Source organism: Drosophila melanogaster, chromosome 3R, assembly GCF_000001215.4.
Source record: "Drosophila melanogaster chromosome 3R".
NCBI lineage: Eukaryota > Metazoa > Arthropoda > Insecta > Diptera > Drosophilidae > Drosophila > Drosophila melanogaster.
In genome coordinates this window covers 31,000,623-31,018,530 of record NT_033777.3, presented here as the reverse complement: position 1 = coordinate 31,018,530, position 17,908 = coordinate 31,000,623, and the positions used below count along the sequence as shown (strand labels likewise).

Below are 17,908 nucleotides of genomic sequence, written 5' to 3'. Positions count from 1 at the left end.
CTGCCTCTGTTCCGAAAGTAAACAACTATTTTTATTTTTATTTTTTCCCTTTTCCACCGGTCAGACCCCAGGCCACTTTGGAATGGACTGCAGCAGTAATATTTCTGATCGCTCGTCTGTTTAATGAATTTTTGTATTTAATGAATGAACAACATTTTTCTTGTTGCCTCCTCCGGTGTGTGTGCCTGGGTTTTTTGTCTGTTCTGTGTGTGAATTTTTATTCGTTTCTCTTTGCCAATTGATTGGAAATATTTCTTTTCATGTTTTTCAATTTGAACCCAAAAACAAGAGTGCGCAGCGATGGAAACAAGGGCTGCTGAAGCCCCCTCGGCCCCTTGGCCACCTCAGTATTTCGATAGCAGAGTGCTTTTGAGCGATGGCATATGAGCTCCCCCCTTTTTTTGTTTAGATAATAATAATTTCTGCCATTTTATTTCTGTTTGCTAGGGGCTCTCGTCTCGATTTATGTTCTCTGGCTGCCCGACAGCTAATGTTAGCTTATAAAGCTTTAATTTATTTTGTTTTGATTACTGATGATTATCGTGTCCATAAACATACTCGGGTTTTCTCTTATGAGGATTGCTCGAGTGGAACATTTCGGAATTATTCCCGATCCCATGTTATTGAATTATATAGCTGCAGTTGATATCAATTTTGATTTGGACAGCTTTACAGTTCAGGAAAATTCTAGGCACCGTCTGCATTTTCTTTTACCACTTTGCAGGCAGATTGTAAGCCAGCCGAGCTGTTAATGTTAACTAAACGTGATTTCTCTGTTCAATTTTTGCAGATTTCCCCTGGCTGAGCTGAATGCAGTAACATTTCAGCTTGGGCGCCAAATTTGAATTAAAGCAGTTAACATATTAAGAAAACAGGTTACTGGATGTGTAGAAAATATTACTTATGTGAAATAAAGACAATGATTAAGAGTTAAGCACAATTTAAAAGTCGAGATATTTCTGCGAAAAAAAAACGATTTCGTCTTGAACAACATGAGATGCATACAATTAGTTATACACTTCATTATGCAACCAAATTGCATTTTGCAAACAGGATATAAAACTAATATTTTACAATTATTCAGCCGGCTGCAACGTTTTATTTGTCAATGAATAATTCATTAAAGCAATGTGGCTTATAAGCGTAGCGCTTCCCATTTTCCCTAGAAGATTGTTAGACTCATCAGAAGTAATAAGCCACAAACAAAAACTTGGTCCTAATACAGGCAGCCCTCTTATACTATTATGAGATTCTATTTTGCAAACAATCACTTTCCGCTTTTTAATAATAACTAAAGTTTTGTTCTGATAATGACAAATATTCGATATGTTCGATATGACAAATATTTAAACATTACTAGAGCCATGATAAATATTTGGTTTGCAGTTGTCTTTCTTGATTTTTCCCCGCCAGCGAGTGTTTCGTTTTCAAATGTTCTGCTGCGAAAGCAGTTTCTCGCATGCGACTTTTCATGCCTCTGAATTTTCTGCTCGCTCTCTAACTCTCTCCGGCTGAGTTTCCCCGCCTGCGCAGACCCACTGACACAGTGATAAAGAATGGCCACTGATAACAGCGCGCCGCTGTGTTAGTGCTAGCAGAGAGAGTACTGTTATGGCGTATGCCGCCGCACAGGTACGAGGCTCTCTCTGTACCGCTCGGCAATCGCTGCTCGGAGGTCGGCGGTCGCGTTTCCAGTTAAACTTTTACCGAAAAGGCGGACGGACGGGTCTTGAAATCAATCGTCGGGCTCCGCAGTTTCTACGCGATTCGGCTCCTGGATTCCTGACAGCCTCCCGCGGAATTCAGATATTCGATTCGTTAAAAACCGTCAGAGATCTGAATAAATAAATACGAGTGAAAAAATACACGCAGGAATTATTCAAATGGAAATGGCGAGCACAGAATTGCAAGAAAATTATTGAAACCACTAGGAATCAAAATAAATAAATAGTGAAAATATTTTCAGCAATTACTCAAATGAAAATACCCACAAAAATACGCCAAAAATCGTATTCGTGCTACTTGAAATCAATGAAAAATTCAATGCTATTAGTGTGTGCAAAACAAAAATAAATTGCGACCAGCATTCGCATGTGTCTACATAGGCATGAATGGAAAAGTGCTCAAGAGTAAATAGGCCGATAGTCGAAAGAAAGAATATATCTTGGACAAACTTGTGCAGTTCCATCTCGGATATTTTCCAACGCCAGTGCTATTATTAAAGTAATTTTGTGCGACACTTGCCACCTGTTCGACGACTTTTGGAAGCACACGCAATTTATGCAAACGACTTCGAGAAGAAAGCCGATCCGATCCACAGCCAAAAGTGAGAGTGTCGCCAGTCGTTGACCCAGTGTAAGTCTCTGGTCAATATTGTTCTGGATTTGTGTGCCCCTTTGAATAGACCCGCCACATTTGACACCTTAACACCAATCTGCGGACGATCTTGTTATCGCCGAGTGTTTGTCGGAGATTTAAATATAGATTTATGGCAGGCAAACATTAATTGGATTACCCGCTTCGTCTTGGTGGGGCATTTGAGATGATTGACCTAGACCAAGGGGAAATAAATAGGTGCCACTTGCGCCGATTGATGTGGTAACTTCCCCGGCGAACTTGTTCAGATACCGCCCTTTTGAGGGCCCTTGAAGTGAAAAGCAGCCACTGATATGCACAAACACTTCAGCCGGGGGCGTAGCTAATCAAATTACAAAGTCACAAACCGCTTGATTTGATAATTCAGTTAGGTTACGGCTGTATTCCAAGGCATCTGCCTGTAGCTTGCCGCAGATGCTGTCGATTTGCCCGCGCCTCCAGGAATATGCAGCACTTTTATCTTTAAAGTTGGCAAATTACCTCCGCACAGGTGTGCACCCAACGTGCGGCTGCGGCTTTGTGTATAAATTTACACTTAACTGCAAAACAACAAGCTTAATTGCCCGAAACCAAATAAAACTCAGCATCCCAGTGGATCTGGTCGAGTGGTCCTGGGCCAAGTTCTTGAGAACAATTCGAGTGCCCAGCAGAAGGGTATATCGATCTGAAGAAAATTTCATTAATTCGATATAATATATTTTTCTGGATTTTGCTCAAGAATACGCAACATCGTACAGCACCACCAGTTACTACCATATTTCCCAATTATCCGAAAAGAAACTAAGAGTACTTTGACCACCTATTTAATTGTATCAAACCACCATCAAAATTCGGTCAAGATCTATTTAAAGGCTAAATGAGTTTGTAAACACTGAAAATTGTATATAAAATCTTTTTCGACCTCAGAGATAGACAAAAAGCAAACAGAATGGGTATCTTCCAGTTGCGACAAGCACTGGCGCTTGCTCAAAATTATTTCTTTGCAATTGCAACAACTGCTGCGCGCATCCTTGAACATGAAAAGTGAAACGAGAGTGCTGCCAAAAGATGTCGGGACAATTCGGGCGGCACTTACACTAATTACAGCCGCCGTCACTTAAAGTGAGTCACGGCCACATGAGCCACACGTGTTTTGCGTTTGCTTAAAGCATTTAGGGGAGATGTCGGAGTGACACAGTTTTGCCACCGCCGGAGCTCCAGCCCTTCTTTCATCTATTGTAAATTGAGTCTCGAGGAAGAATGGCCAGCACAATGGGGCGTATGCGTAATACGGTCGACAGTCCTCCTGCATTCAAGCTGCATTGTCTGCGCTGAATGTTGCTCATACGCCAGGGTGGCTTCTACAAAGCAAACGGAACGCTCAAATCAAAGGCGACAACCCACAACAATGGAGCTCAAAGTGCCAGCGGGCATGGCGGAAATATAAAGTAAACTATTGTTTTGCACCATTGCGTCAGTGTTTTCTGCTCTGCGTGCTAGTGATTATTGCGCATACGCCGCGTGGCCCTCTTACACCTTGGAGATATTGTTAATAAGCTCTTAATTATTTTAGGTTAATCATTGGGCAGAGTCAAGCTCTTCATTTGTTGGCCAAAAAAGCGGTCATTCTGCCATTGTCTGCGGGCCTACTGCCCACGCTTATCGTAATGGCCGAAAAGTTCTAATCGAGGCAATTAACGTGGCCAAATTTAATTTCCGTCCCCAAATGCTATCAGTCCCAAGAACAAAAACACAGCGAAAAGAAGACGGAGCGAGCGCTAGCTTTTTATTTACAAAATATTAGTTCATGCCAGCCATTGGGAAATCCATCATGTAAGCCCGGGATTTCTTAGTTGCATGTGTTTTTTTTTTGTTTGTTTTGGGCTTCCCTGTTTTTGTTTGTTCTATTTGTTTGCCCTCCTCTCTGCTGTAGCCCTGATAAACGAACATAGCTCTCAGGTATTTTTACTGAAAGTTTGAGGAGTTCATAGGGAATGCGACCGCCTTTGAGTGGCCATTAAGAAAATTACTTATGTTAATTAGTTGCCACGGCTAATGAGAAATCTCAAGGATTTGCAGCCCGTGATAAGTCAAATTTAAAATGGGGCAGAGGAGAAAAGAGCCTTTTCCTGATTATCCACCTTCCGTCCCAATTTAGCCCTGTTGATTTATGATGCTAGACTTACCCAAGCGAAATCTCAACTTGAAAGTCAATTTCACAAAGCCCCGGGCCTTGCCATACAATGAGAATTCAATTTTCCCCTTACTCCCGCTCTCTCTGGAAAACTGTAGAGTCGGACCCTTTGATTCATCAAATTGCATTTATTTGCCAGATGAGCGAGCTGCAATAAAGCAACAGTTTGTATTCGGAAAATTGCATAAATAAATAATACGGCACAATAATTGAGGAGCCGCCCGAGTTAGCAAATAGTCCAGCCTTACCATGCAGAAGAAAACCATTTCGATTTCAATATTCCATAAACTACAATCAACCCAAGTGAGCTAGGCAATGGTGTAATATTAAATTCGAATAAGAGAACCATCAGTTTAGGCTCGAATCGAATTATTCGAAACCATTGTTTTAAATTGATAGCAAAAATAGTTTCCTGTACTATTTAATCCTTTAGCATTGCCGCTTATCTGTTTAACCGGCTATTGAATTATGTTTCCCATTTCATTTGTGATTAAACATTGGCTTTTGTGAAAATCCCTTAACCTATTTAATGCAATGCAGATGTTTGCGTTAAAATTAAAACGCTGCAATGGATTTGTTAGCCTTAAGCCGTAAAATAATTAAAAACGTAATTAGCTTCGTGCAATTCGCAAGCATTAATGTATTCAAAATGCCGCCAGCTGAGATCGGATTGGAGCGAAAATTGGGAGAGGGAATCCGGAATGGCTTTCAGGTCAGTGCGTCAGTTGGGAATAATTTCATTAAAATCAACTTTGGTTGCCCAGCCTGCGGTCAGTTGAAAGGAGATTAATTACTGACTTTATTTTGGCTGGACAGCAGGCGACGGACGGCCATCGCCTGCCGACTATATAATACAGTATTGACACATAATCGATGGTTGTGCAATTTATGAAAAACTAATTAAGCCGCATTAATGCAAAAAATTAATTCAAATTGCAGCGCTTTGGTGAGAGTAATAATAAGCAACATTTAACTCCAGTGCACAATGTATCTTAATTTCGGGCATAATTAATGCCTGCAATTAAGTTTTGTTCCCCACTTTGGCACCTACATGTACATACATATATATATAGGTATACATAGTGGGCACACACACAAGCACTGGGAGACGTAAACAATCCACTTAACATGCTGGGAAATACCATTTGATCCTGCCATCCATCTCCTGCCGCATTGCGTATACGCAGCGTGGGCCTTTGGCAACATTGTGTCACGCACATTATTGATGGGCCGGCTCAATCGCTTCCCCTTGAGTTTCCTCCAGGGTCTCGGTTACAGCTTCTGGTTACGGTTTGTGAAGATGGAGCCGGAGTTCCTCTCCGGATTCTCTACGGCATCTGGGCAATTACGGCTCGTTGGTCCCTGTTTATTAAAACGACATAATTGCGAATTTAAGTCCGCAGCTCATCGCTGCCTTGACTGCCTCCAATCAAGTGGATCATCTGCGGCCTGCCGTTGGCAGATTTGCGATTTTCACTGCCCAACCAGCTTTCGAAACTTTTCCCGGGAAATTGGCATACGCAGCGCTCTGAAACAGAGAACTTTGGCCTTGCCCACAGAAACAGAAACGCTGTCCGCACGCCTCTTTTTCAATTATGATTAATCATCAGTAATTAAAGCCATGAAAGCGACCTTTGGCGGATATACAAATTGATTAGAAACGGACACGTGAGTGGCGGACATGACTGGCAAGTTGTTAAAAGCTAACTAGATGATTGGGTTGCAACAGCAGAATAATTAAATTATAATTAAATAGTAAAAATAATACAAATAATAATAAGTAACAATAGCTGCCAACGATGTTATATAAGTGGCACATATGTTGAGACATAACTTTTGATCACAACCCAACCTCATTCGTTCCTGATCATAGGGACAGACCATAGTGAGTCAGGCACATTGTCTTTTATTGGCCAAATTGTACACCCTTGAACGAGCGCCAGTTCTCAAGCACCGGCGCCACAGAAGTCATTCAGCATAAATCAGGGCAGCGTCCTTCGGCCAAAATAGATTCTCAAGTGTTTTGGCTTTTCATTAATTAAATTGCAGACCACCTTTCTGGGCCGGAATGTTTATGTTTTGATTAGGCATTAGGCAGGGGGCACAGGACGCAGGGTAGAGAATCGAAAACATGTTTCTGCTAAGTGCAGGCCCTCGAGTCCTTCGAGTGGATCCTTGATCTCCTGTCTCGAGGGTGCATTATGGGCGGCCAATCAAGATTGGGGGCATGCCCCACAGACCCATTAATCAGAGCCAAATGTCTGGCAAGACAGCCGCGAGTGTTGGCCCGCTACGCTTTTGATGGCTAATTGCATACAAGCCAGGCGATTGCGTTCCGTTCCGCCAGAACACGTAATTGTAGACATCTTGTACTACCTGATTGTGTGTTAGCCAGACAACAGACAATTGCAAAGAGTTCGCATCGTGTGCTAATTGAATTGTAATCGACTTGGCATGCAATTAGTGGCTGCACGGCGAATTAAAGCGCCAGATGCAAAGTAACACGTGGTTAAATGAATGCAAATAAACATTAAACATTATTTGCTTAAAATTTTAATTTTTCTGGCAGCATATAAGAGTGCAAGAGAATAATTATTATTGGAAACATCATTTTATTCAACCTTAAGCTAACAAGCTTAACAAATAGTTAATAAAACCTGATCACGATTTAACTGTCGATTAAATTGTTTTTCCGTTTGTAGTCCACAGTGTGCACCAACTGCTATTTACCCGCTCTTATATTGTTTAATAATATTATAAACTGCCAACTCTGGCCAGTAAACAAGAAGGTAATCAAGTGCGGCAGGCAATTAGATGCTTTGCTCTTCCAACTCTGACCACTTGTGCACACACATTGCAGATGCACACATCTCGTTATGGTTATGCCACAATCATCGGGTGGAGATGAGGAAAATGCAGCTGTGTTCCGGGAAAATAACAGTGGCAGCAGTGGTAATATCTGCGATGAGAATACGAGTGCCAGCTGCGAGATAGCCCAAAACAATGCGATTAAGCGCAGTTCCATTTCGCTCGGCGCACTTGGCGTATGCGTAATCCGCGCTAATGCAACGCCAAACTAATTGCCTCAGCTAATTAATAACGGGCGCAGGCAGAACTGTGTTTCTATCGATCAGCAGATGTCCATGGTCAGGCATCTAAACTTTCGCTGACGTTTCCATTAAAGAACAAGATATAATTGAGTTTAAAAGTCACTCCTTCACCATTTCTTAACTAGTGCAACGCATAACAATTTGCTTGCTCGGCAAACTTGTTTTTTTTTTATCTCTTGATTTCTTTTATCTTTAATATCGTTCAAAAACTGGGTCATTCAAGTCCAAGTAGCAATATGAACTTAATAATCCAATTTAGCTAACTAGCTGATTTCCACGCAGATGAAGAGTCTGTGTTTTTAAAAGTTACATTTTAAAACTGTATTGTATCTTTAATACCTGGGTAAAATGCCATTTTGATAATTACTTGTTTAGTTAAAGCCATGGAAGTGCACCTCCGTGTCATCATCCGATGGTGACTAACTGCTCTATCACCGCTGACCGTCCAGCCGAAAATAAACACCCCCGCTCACACATGGCTGTGTAAATAAATTAAATTCAAATCTAAATTGATATAAACTATGCTCATTGAGGCTAAACAGAGAAAAAAGAAGGCCCGTGCTTATCGCGCGTCCCACTCATCATTCCCAAAAAAAAAAAAAATAGAGAACAGAAATGGGGGAAAAGGGGCGGCAGGGGCGTGGCGGCGCTTTATCGCTGCTTAATTACGTTACTGCTGATAAGCTCACATTTTTCCTTTTGTGTTTCGCAGTCTTCGCTTTCGTTCGACTTCTTTTTCCTATCAAATGGTCTTCATGTGGTTCTTTTTTCCGTTGGACATATCTTGGCGCTTAGCTCTTGACTTTCGGAACTGCTCAGCCGAGATTTTGTTAATAAAAATTAATGGCTTCGTGATTTGTTTGGCCTTAAGCGCAAAATTTCCCTGTGTGCTTTTAATGCTGGTACCCATAGATTGCTAAATGTAATTCTGACCACAAACACTGAAGGCAAAGCTGAATGAATTCCGATAAAATAAACATTTGAATCTGTTTCGCCATGCAGAGTGACTTTAACACATAATAATATTAAATAATCAGACGAGCTTCGTTTTCATATTCCATTGATTTATTTTGGTAAAATACTACATTTTATAGAAGCAATTAAATTGTATTTTTTTCAAGGGTATCAGAAAATCTGTTTACCCCGATTAAACTGGGCAAATTATGTATTTGTTTCGCTCTTTGATGCTGCTTTGGAATGAGGGTTAATGGGGATAATATTGCAGACTGGCTGCTGGTTTCGGTATGCAGACAACGCCCACTGCCAGCACTAATTTCGGCGTAATTATTTATTTAGGCGCTTTAATTACTTATTTATCGGTTGCAAACCAACGCGGCGTATGCTTTATATCAGGAGTAGCGAACAATGGAAGCGGCGAGCAATTCGTTTTCGTTGCCAACGGGTTGGATAAAAGTCAACGACACAATCCTAAAAATAAATGAATAACTATTTATAAATATTCGATGCCGGCGATAATTGAAATTGGTTGACTATTTATGGCAGATGAAGAATGATTTATTCAAACACTATTGCCTGTCGGCGTTGATGTGGAAAACTTTTGGACCCCGGGCATTGTTTACAAGCGCTGCCAGGAAAGCGATTAACCCGTTCAATCATTTAATGGTTAAATTGCATAAATACGAAGTGCGAAAATATTTATTCGAGCTCATAAAACACTGATATTGTTGCCATTATTTGGCTATAACGAATTGTTTACGTAGTTTTCCGATTTCCCAGATCATTTTCCACACCCATTTGTTGCTTGCATTTTTGAAAAGGTCTCGTGCACTTAGTCGGGTTAACAAGCTGCGTAATGAGTTCATATATATTCGGGCCTATTTATTTAGGAACTCAACAGGGCTAAAAACCAGATAAATTTCTGTTTGTGGTATCTTTGCAGTCGAAAACCTGGTTGGCTGGCATTTCGCTATTCAATTTGTTTTCGCCCGCCAAGCTTATCAATCGAACATAATCTTTATGCACAGTTTGGCCCAAAAATACGCGATATTTATTTCTTCAATTAATTTAAGCGCCGGCTCAATAAAAATATCCCCCGTTTCGGTGACGAGAGTCGCGCATTCGACTGGCAGAGATAAAGATAAAGGTTGGCATAACCGTACAGTATCTGAAAATTGTCTATGCATATTAGAGTGTAGCCGGGTGTGGCTGGTGCATGTGAAATGGCCAAAACATTCTGCATGATTGATGGGCCTCGTGGCCCAGAGATACGGATACATGGAGCTTTTGCACATATCCTGGCTTTGGGTATGCAAATTGGCTTTATTTATTAATCGAATGCATTTTGTGGTCAGTGCGAATGGCCGGAGTGCCGGAATGCCTCGCATCTGAATATGCAAACACGAGTAGCACTTTTTGCTGGGTAAATGTACAATTTTCTGCACAGGAAGTGGGTGTGATAAGTAACTCGCCCACCGGAAGTGGTGAAACTTGCCATTTACTGCAGATTTAATTTTAAATTTTTTGTAATGTCCATTTGAACTTTTTCGGCTAAGTCCTCGCTTGTTTTTGCGGCTTTTCCCCGTCGCGTTGTGTACGTGTCACATAAATCTGCCGGCGAATTTAGTTTCCGATTTGCATTCGTGTGCGTCGTCAGGTTTCCTTGCACATAATTCATGCAGCTCGACAAGCTCCCTGCCATAAATTTAATGTGTTTTCTGTCCTAAATTTTCAACACCATTTTTTAGCATTTCTACCAAGACCTTGCACGCTGTTTCTGGCATCGATTTGGCAGCCAAACCGCGGCTTCGCCAATTATGCCATTGGATTCTATTTATAAATGGGGGCAGAACTCCATGGGTAACTCCAATCACGCAACCAGAAAGTATGGATCCCTCCCCAACCTTGCTGCTTGAACTTCACATTCCTTGGCGCCATCAGCCTTGGCTGCATTTTAATGGCTTTTATTGATTTTCAGCATTGTTTCAGCGGCACCCGCGCCAACATGCCAACTTGCCTGGAGGCACCATTCACTTGATGCACTCGGAAAAAATGCCAAAATTCCCTTTTAATCGAGGTCAAACTAGCTCATAGTTAAGACTCTTATCTAGGCAATGAACTTATGAAACCTTATAATTTAGCTTATTTGTTGAATTTATTTTTTTTTTAATACGATTTTTCGCAGTACATCACAGCTCGTTATGAGCATTCAACGCATCAATTGGCGCGTGCCGGGGTGGGTTCCTAAAACCTGGTGGCATAGGGAGGACACCTGACCGAAAGACTTGCTGCTCCGCCGAGGTCTGTTGCACTCGCACTTGCGACGACGTTTAGCTTGCGGCTGCTGTCCTTGTTCCGAGCCTCCCTTTGTGCCCTACCTCCCTTCGATGCACCCGTCCCCTAATGTCCTGCGTCTCCCCACGAATGCCCCTCTGTTATTTAGGAATTTGCGCCGTTTTACGTGCGCCTTATTCGCAATGCCCTATACAAAATCGGGTATAATTGCTCTGCGGTGCTGTTTGAATGGAACGTAGACACACAATGAAATTACTTGCCAAATTGGGCTTCCCTGGCCTCAATTCGAGTTTCAATGAATTGGGTGGAATACGTCTAGGTGGAAAATAGATTGGCAAACTAAGGTTTTCTGTGACTTGAATGTTCCCCTCTTTAAATTTTCCCCCAAATATCAGTAGCTTTAAATTTTGTTATTGAACAAACAGCTCTTAAACAGCAATAGATGCCGATGTCTCGCAATAAATCTCTTGATTGGTATGTAAGGTTCGCCTTGGGTTGGACAAATCCTGGGATAATATTTCAAACTTTAAGTTATGCTAAGCACACTGAAAGTAGTCTCCACTCACAAGGTCCTTTTCTACATTTCGTTTCTAGAAAAGGAGGGTATAAGCCTTGACGATGGGCACTTTACTCAATTTTTTTTTTGTCAGTCCCCCCTTGCCAACGTTTTAGTAGGTGTTTCCGTATGTCTGGGTATCTTTTACTCACTGTTACGTTGGTCCTTGTTTTTGGTCGTATTTGCTTTTATTTCGCTTGTGCACAGAGGGAAAATCACATTTCTTCTGCTTTATATATTAGTAAAGTAATATTATGAGAGTGGTGTTTAATAAAGAAGGTTGCACGACTTTAATCTTGTTATTTAAGGCCTTCTTCAATAACATGAATAAGTTTTATTTCTGAACGGATAGATGTTGGAAAAAAATAAGCACTGTTAAATCGCATCCCATTTGATTTAAATTTGAATATGTCAAATATACTAATTTGACAAACCAAATAAATTGCTAGCTTAGTCCGCTTGAAGATTCATATAACTCCAAAAACTCTCTCAGTTTTCGTGACATTTTTTCTTCATACACTGCTGCTGCTTCCGGTGAGCACGCCTCTCTTATCAGCGCATTTTCAGTTGTTCCCTGCTGGGTGGTGACCCCGACCAGCGTACATTTCCCTTCCACCCACCGCCCATCCACCCACGGTTTCCCCTCGAGCCTCGTTGCTTGTTTGCCTGTTTTGCATGTCATGCGCTTGTTTGTTTTTTGCTCCTGTTTTCTTCGTTTTGTGCTTCCTTCCGTTTTCAATTTCTTTCTACATGTTCACGTTGTCGGGGTGGCCCGTCCTGGCTTTTCTTATTTTATTTTTTTGCATATTTTGAGCTGCCATCCGAATGACATTTCTGCTGGCTCATGCCTTCGAACGTGAGGAGTCGCATAAACTGCATCTGTCTTTTGTGAAATCGTCCTTTCCTCCTTGTCTCTGTGTGCCAAGGATTTTGCAACGAATTAATTTCCTGGCCTGTGATCCGCCCGAATCGGGGTCACCCGCCTTTAACCGGCGACAGTAAGCTGGGCTCGAAAATATGCACCAACTAATTGTCTTCGGTATTTGATTGTGGGCAGCGTTTAATTGAAATCTAATTTAATTTATGGCCCCGAAACACAAACATCACAAATATTTGCACAGAAGGCGGACGGTCTTTAATTGGAATGCCTGTGCTGGGCGTCCAAGTCAACTTTAACGCATGACCTGTCAAATGGAAGTCGCTGGTCCGGCAGTAATTCATAATAATACGAGACGAGCCATGTATACATTAATACAATAATTTATCGATTTTTCATGCTAGCATAATTCCCGCACGCATCCGCAAAGTAATAATGGTATCGGGAAGGAAAGGGCAGGAGATCTGGATGTGGATGTGGATGTGGATGTGGATGGAGATGACTTCCGCTTTGTTTGCCTCCGTTGTCAATAAAAATATGTGGAACAGTCTGTCCCGGCAACTTCATAATCATTGACGACGAATCAAGAATGAGTGCGTGACCGAAGCAAAAGTTGTGATTCGAATTAGGAGGATTTACCCATGGCTCTACACAGGGAAAAATTAGACACTTCTTAGAATGGCGTAGAAATCATCATGGTTTTGATTTTCCTTCAATTTTGCAAATGTCGGTACCTGTTTAATTTCGAAGTAGTAGGTTTTGTTGCTGCCGCCAATATCCATAAGCCATAGTAAAGTAACAATTAAAGTAATCCTGTGCTCAATTCTGGTGTACCAAAGTCATAAAAATAATTTCCATCACGCTGTCATCTCTGAGGCTTACGGCTGAGTGATTGGCAAAACCGCAGGGGCGAGGACATCCAGGACATCGTCCTAATGGCCCATTGACAATTATGGCGCTACTAAATCTTGGCCAGCAGGGACACGGCTACTAAAGGCCAAGTAAGCCGAGAAAAGTGAGGGGGGGGACCTGAGTCAGAGCCAAAGTAAACATGGCCCATGTCATATGCACGGTGCCCCGATGACTCCCAAACTGGTTGGGATCGTCGTTGTTTGTCTTCGGGGGCAGGGATTCAGCAAGGACTCCATGGATTCCATGGGGTTGGAGCACAGGGAACAGAGGGAATAGAGATTGGGGTTCGGCTCAGGGGCTTGCATATTATTCAATTAAAATCGCACAGCCATTAAGCTTGTACGGACAACTGTCAGCAACACGCACGCAATCAATGTCAACACGCACACACTGCCCCACTCACACCCACACACGTGCACACGGTGAATGGCAAAGGAAACTTGCACACACACTTGCGCAGCTGAGACAGTTTGGTGGGAGTACGTTAATAGAACTCAGACTCGCATAAATGTCAGCTACAAGATTTGATAGCCCCGGGTTAAAACTAAGTCCTTGCATATGCGTGTCTGAAGAGCTCGCTGTTGAAGTGCGAGTGTATGGGTGTGTGTGTGAGTGGGTGTGGACTGGGGGTGATAAGCACAGCTCTCCTGCGCTGTGTGTGTGTGCGTCCAATAGCAATAGCAGCAAAAATTGGACAAGTTGGGCATGCTTTAAATTTATGTGCTACAGTAAACAGTGCTTGAAAAGGACCCTGATATTCGCCAAGCTATGCGAATTGCTTATAACACCAGAAACATCAGGGTGTTTTCCAACCAGAAATGGCTAGAAAATGCACTTAGCACTTTTTTCGCTTTAATTTCGCACAAGATTAAGTCACCATAAATGGTCTTATATCTTATCTTCAGGGGTGTTCTGTGTTTTCCTTAGCATATAGCAAATTAAGACGAAGCACCGAACACCTCCACACGTCACTTCTGAAAAGAGTTTTAGAGTACGGGTATTTCTGCCTCATCTGGCAACTCGTCCTCGCTGCCACATACATGAAAACTTTTTCGTCTGCTCAGGGCCCGAAATGCGGTGCTTCTCGAAGGAAAAAAACGTGAAAAAGCGAGGGAAAAGAAAACTGTTGGCCCCCAATGAACTTTTGCATGGGAAAGAAAACGGGGAAATGGGAACGAGACCTGCTGTCAGTGGCGTTAAGTGGCGCCCAACGAAGACGCAGCATCAGCAGTTGCCACGCGCCCTGAAAACCCCATCCCCCCAAGGACGCCCACCTCGTGGTCTGCCTGCTGGGTAGTAGATAGCAAGCAGAGAAAAAGGAAATATATAAAAGTGCAGGGAGAAGAGAATTCGAGCGCTTCATTCAGAGAAAAAATTGAGTTTCGTTTCGAAATTTAAAATTTCTTCAATTCATCTGGAAGTCGTTTCTTGAATTTATCTTCAGACTTCTTAGCTACAATTCACAATGAAAAAGATATCCGTAAACGCTCTGCTGTCTTTGAATAATAAGGGTGTCAGCTTTATTTCGCTGTGTACGCCGCCAATGTAGCCTTATTTTTACGGCTATCGTTTCAATTTTTATGGCTTAAGTTGTTGTAAATTTAGTTAGAAGTAGAGTGGAGTTCAGCTTTATCATCTGGCAGTCGCGTCCCCTCAAGGAATCGAGTCCTGCGGGGCAATCGATACTCTGCGGCAACAACTGGGGCTGCGTGTCCGTCCGCCATTCTATTAGCCGTCAAGAGGAAAATTTAATACTGTTTATTTACACAATTTTCCAGTTACCCAGCACCCAGCAACCAGCACGGCGGTTGTACCTTTACGTACCTTTACTTTGGCTGCGTTTTTGGTTACGTAATTCTCTAGCAATGCGGTCTTCCCTTTAGTTTAGATCCTGTCTTTAAGTTGGACCTCCTTTTCAGCAGTTGTGGTGGCTGGGACCACACTAATACAGTAACTTACGCACACACGCTCGCTTCACCTGTTTCCATTCACACTTTGTTTGGAATATACGAGTTAACAGTACATTTGCTTTAGTATTTATGCGCCGATAAACAGGAAAGACAGCCCCCGACACGCCCACATCCAGGACCCTTAACCCCTCACTGCTCCTAGGGGTCTGTTCTGTGCGTTTAGGCGCCGCGTTTGTTATTCAATTTGGCTGGCCAACACCTGCAAATGTTGGCACAACACCTAGATAGCCGTCTTAGCCCCGTTGATTGGCGTCCTAATTTCAGGCATTCGAAAGGTCAGAGAAGCGATCTTAAAAGGGGAATGCACTAACTTTGGAAATTATATAGCTCAATTTGAGCATCGATAAGAACTTGAAGGTCTATTAATATTGATGGGACCGAGGCGAAGAATGCCCAGCAAATTCATTCATTAATTGTTCAAAGAATGATAAACTCTTTAAATAGTGTGAATTATTTAAACAAAGATAAGAGAAACTAAAATAAGATTTGCTGGCTGTCAAAGAGTGTCGATATCATTTTTTGTACGCCTATGTATCTTTCTTTTAAGATTTCATTAAAAAGAGCAAAGCTTTTCGGGCAGGTTTCTTTTTATCATAGCTGTCATTTAAGTCCGTTGGGATTTCGGCATCATTTAAAATCTAGAATATTCTGTAATTTGGTTTGATGCCTTGTTTAGTTTTCTATAATTACAACCATTTTTGTAACAATATTGTAAGTTGATTTACAAACCGTACAATTCTCGAAATCCATTCAGAACTCATGGAATAATAGGATTTAATGATAAAACCGATACGTAATAATGGGATAGAGTTGGCTCTTTAATTGCGATGCTCCGAAAGTATCGCTCAATCTTTATTGGGCTCCCATTTATTTATTATCGCCTTTCGCTTTCGGTACATTTATTCGAGCAATTTTTGTCTGCTGTGGCAGCCGACGCATAAATAATAAAAAAAACTCCGGATCCGGGGCCCAAGTGATTCCGTGTGCATGGTGGAGAATGCAAATCCGGAGTGGAAAAGCATGGGGAATACTCGGAAAGGAATACGGAAGCTAAGCTGAGAGTGAAGTGCAGAGGGGGAACGGGGTGGGAATTTATGCAAAATCACGTATGCCGGGGCATAAAAAATAAAGCACGAAAGACTATAAATAATGCAACAGCCGAAATGCAATGCACCCCCACGACCGAATCCGAATCCATGTCAAACACGACACACCGACCCACTTTTCCAGCCCGGCGTTAATCTTTTTTATGTGCCCTGTGCTCCTGGGTCGCTGAGATTCAATATAAGATACTTCTCGAAAGGCCCCGGGCCCTTCAATTTTATTCAACGTTTGGGCTGTCATTTTGGTCCTGAGTGGCACTTCGTGTTTGGCTTTATTGGGCTCATCAAATGGCCGACAGCAGACGTCAGCATATGTGGGATAGTTGGCATAGATACTCCGGTGCTTGCCACTTTCTAATAACCCAATGATTGAACCCATCTTTCTTCCCTTCCTTTCCTTCCATTGCAGATTGAACGAGGTGAGTGCGTGAATTTGACTATGGAGCCATTTGGGATCAGGGATTTGGAATCCACCCGAGCGAGGAGCGCCAGAAAAATTTGACTCTAGATTAGGCCATAAAAATACGCATTAAGCTGTCTGGAAGAGATAACTTCATATGAATTTATTGACATTTCTGTTCGGTCGGCCAGTTGGACTGCCCACTTGTTTGCCCAAAAAGAACCTTTGCCTCCGTTCGAGGCAAAAACCTCGCTCCTTTGTGCCCAACTGAGCATGAAAAGGCCAACATCCGTTGCGGCTAATGTGCCTGTGGCCAGGAGATGGAAAAAGTGGCAGTTCGAGGGTCCTTTGTGTGAATGCGGCGACTAAGAAATACATAAATAAATTAGTTACGTGCCTGGCAGAGGACCTTTTGCCGGTCAGTTGCCATCAACTGTCCGAATATGAGATAGAAATATGTTTACCTCCAGTATTTGTACACCTTGATGGACAAATTCGATGATCTTTGTTGCCTTGGGTGAGTGAGAAGCACTTTAATTTGTTTTTGTTGCCTTTTGAGGAGTCCATTCAATTGACTAGCTTATTATTTTTCCTATTTAAACAAAAAGTTTAAGATTCGAATGACCTGGTATGATTATATCCTAGACTGCAATGCAGAATTCCAGGTCACCATCTCGAGGTAAACCCATTTCACACAGGTTTGCTTTACGAATTTAATTGGGATTTCTCTGTTGAAGTTTATAAACATGTCAAAGGAAACCATATACGAATACGATATTGAATTTGGCAAAAGTCTCTTGTGGTCCGAAGGTGCTAACCAAACTCCAACTTCCACCTTGCTGGACAAATTTAATGAGTCTAGATGGGGCACACGGTTTTGGTTACCGAATGTTTAGGTTCCTCGTAATGCTCAACGGTGATATATGGAGGGGTTTTTGGCGTTGCTGACCAACTTTAAATCACGAGCTGGACAACGCTTAACTCTGTGGTTGCGCTTCATAAATTTTGTTTATTCATTTGTTTCTTTTTTTTGCAGTCCTTGTCCGGCTTCGCTTTGCTGCGGTCCCGCTGTTTTCCTCCATTTTTCGTATATATTTTTGCTGGTTTTTTGTTGCTGCTTTTGTCTGTTGGTCAATTATTCAGACCGAAACGCTTGTGGTCAGCACAGTGTGTGCATAA

The 17,908-nt window shown here is 42.1% G+C and overlaps 1 protein-coding gene across 2 annotated transcripts in view; it reads left to right on the top strand.

Annotated features, from left to right (window-relative positions):
* The first annotated feature begins 1,655 nt into the window (after window positions 1-1,655).
* 5-HT7 (5-hydroxytryptamine (serotonin) receptor 7) overlaps window positions 1,656-17,908 on the top strand; it is a 48,640-nt gene continuing 32,387 nt past the window's right edge. For both annotated transcript variants that reach the window (NM_001276202.1, NM_079860.3), the window contains exon 1: window positions 1,656-2,355. The gene's annotated coding sequence lies outside the window, so the exon portion shown is untranslated. The remainder of the gene's footprint in view (window positions 2,356-17,908) is intronic.